The sequence below is a fragment of the Mus pahari genome, chromosome 14 (assembly GCF_900095145.1).
Source record: "Mus pahari chromosome 14, PAHARI_EIJ_v1.1, whole genome shotgun sequence".
Lineage (NCBI taxonomy): Eukaryota > Metazoa > Chordata > Mammalia > Rodentia > Muridae > Mus > Mus pahari.
In genome coordinates this window covers 40,422,966-40,425,514 of record NC_034603.1, presented here as the reverse complement: position 1 = coordinate 40,425,514, position 2,549 = coordinate 40,422,966, and the positions used below count along the sequence as shown (strand labels likewise).

At 41.4% G+C, this 2,549-nt stretch overlaps 1 protein-coding gene and 1 pseudogene across 3 annotated transcripts in view; both read right to left on the bottom strand.

Moving 5' to 3' along the window:
- The window catches only part of Ube2g1 (ubiquitin conjugating enzyme E2 G1), a 75,568-nt gene that overhangs the window by 61,563 nt on the left and 11,456 nt on the right, over positions 1–2,549 (bottom strand). The window lies entirely within an intron of this gene.
- Positions 1,564–2,299, bottom strand: LOC110331138 (annotated as a pseudogene).

Genomic DNA, 2,549 nt, shown 5'->3' with positions numbered 1-2,549 from the left:
AGATAGATAGATAGATAGAGATAGATAGATAGATAGATAGATAGATAGATAGATAGATAGATAGATAGATAGACAGACAGACAGATAGATAGGTAGATTCCTGTCCCCAGTATGTGAGTACAGAGATAGCTGAGTGGGACAAGGTGACACATAGCTGTAGTCTCAGCAGCTGGGGCAGAAAGATCACAAGTTTTGAAGGCAACGTGGAATATAAACAAGCCCCAGATCAGGATAGCCTATATAGACCGACTCATTTCAAAAAAAAATCAAAGAAGGGAACACTATGGTGGTTGCACACACACCTTTAATACCAGCACTTAGGAGGTGGAGGCAGGCTCATCTCTGAGCTCAAGGCCAGCCAGGTCTACAGAGCAAGTTTCAGAACAGCCAGGGTTACACAGAGAAACCCTGTCACAAAAACAAAAAACAAAACAAAACATTCAAACTTTAAATTCAGTCTCTTTAAAATATCCAAAGTCCCTCTAAAACTTCAAAATATCTCAACTGTAGGCTCACATAAAAATAAAAAATAAATTGCATACTTTAAGAGGTCAGAATCAGGGCAGTTACAAGTCAAATCGAAGTCCAACAGTGTAAAGAGTCACTACTTAATGTTTAGGACTCACTCGGGATCCACTGAGCTTCAAAGGTCCTTCGGAGCAGCATTTATCCAGCTCTGTCACCCACAGCACATGCAGCTTTTATTGTAGGCTCAGACTGGCTCCACTTCAGAGCTGCTGCTATCCTGGTCATCTCACAGTACAGGCATCTCCAAAATGTTGGCATGTCCACTGCAACTGTGCTGCACTTTCACCAATACCCTCTTCTAAGTTTTTTTTCTCCAGGTACTCTGCCACATAGTATGAAGCCTCAACTTCTCTTCATGATCTCTACAATCCTAGGTTCTGAGGTTGTACCTTGCTCCCACTACAGCTGAGTGCCACATCTGCCAGCAGCAGAGACCAACACTAAGTCCCCTAGGTGTCCAGCTAGCAACCAAGTGGCAGGTTGACTACTATTTCCATTGTGGAAAGGGCAATGTTTTGTCCTTTGTGAAATACAACATATTCTGGTTTTCGATTTGCCTTCCTGCATATAAAACTGCCAAAACTAAACCCATGGAATGATAGAATATTTTATCCACCACCATGGTATTCCACATAGCATAGCTTCTGACTAAGAAGCTCACTTTACAGCCAGCCAAAAAAGTGCAGGCAGGCCATCTCATATAATTCACTGCTTCCTACCATGTTTGTCACCATCCTGAACAGCTGGCCTGTTAAAACAGTGGGATGGCCTTTTAAAGACACACATATAGGACCAGGGTTCTCCTGATGGTGGGATATGTTTTGACTCCAATATATAGTATAGTTTTTCTTAAAGATAGAACTCATGGGTCTTAAAAAAAAAAAAAATCAAAGGGTAACCCTGTGATGATTCATCTGGGCTGTCAACTGATTACATCTGAAATAGAATAAAACACAAGCAGCTGAACAGGCCTGTGAGGAATTTTCTTGATCTTTTTTTAAGTGGGAAGATCCACCCTAAATCTTATGCCCCACATAAAATGTCACATAAGGAGTAAGTTTTTGCTTTTTGCCTGCTTGACTTCATTGAACTTCATCTAACCTGTTTTAGATCCATTCCTTCATTGGCATTAAAATCTATTCTTCAGGATTCCAACATAAACTAAAGACCAGCAATTCTCTAGGAATCCTAGACTCCAGTGCCAGGTTGGAACTGCTGTGACATCTAGTCTCGTAAACTGAGTAACTACCAGGATTTGTGGTCTTTCCATTAGGAATCAGTCACTGTTGAACTACTTGAATCACCACCTGTAAGCCAGTCTTTATTTCCCATCCAAGGACTAAACATGAGTCTTTATTTGCCTCAGCTACTTGAGGGGGATGAAGCAGAGGTGGCACAGATACCAGGCCAGCTGTGCTTAAAAGGCATGTAGGTATGAGAGAACTCAAACAAGTAGGAGCATGTCACCTGTTTAATTTCCATCTGGTTGAAGGTCTTGCCATTGTTATAAGCCCACTATGCTTCGTTCCATCTCTGGCAGGATGCTCTTGTCCCTCAGACAAGATCTTCACCACCTCAGGCTTCTCCATGGGTAGCACCTCCTACTTGGTCTTTCTCATATGCTTGAGTAGTATAAGTGCTGCTTCCACTGCCTCTGGAAGGCACTGTACAACTAACTGCATTTGCTCTCATAGGACATGTTCAGCAATTGATCCAGATCTACACCACAGCAGGTGAATTTGCAGAAAATCCACTTCTCCACTTCAGCCATCTTGGTGGCTGCTTGGAAACACCGGCTGCATCTGTGCAGTTATCTTGAACTTCCTGTAAGCTAGTTCTTTTTTTTTTTTTTTTTTTTTTTTTATTTTCTTTATAGGGTTTCTCTGTGTAGCCCTGGCTGTCCTGGCTTCAATATTTCAAAGGAGGTGTTCATGGTCCTGTAAGTAAGCCCTCATCTTGCTGCTACAAATAATTCCAATTAAAATTATTGATCCTTTAAGCTAGATTTTTTTTTTTTTTTT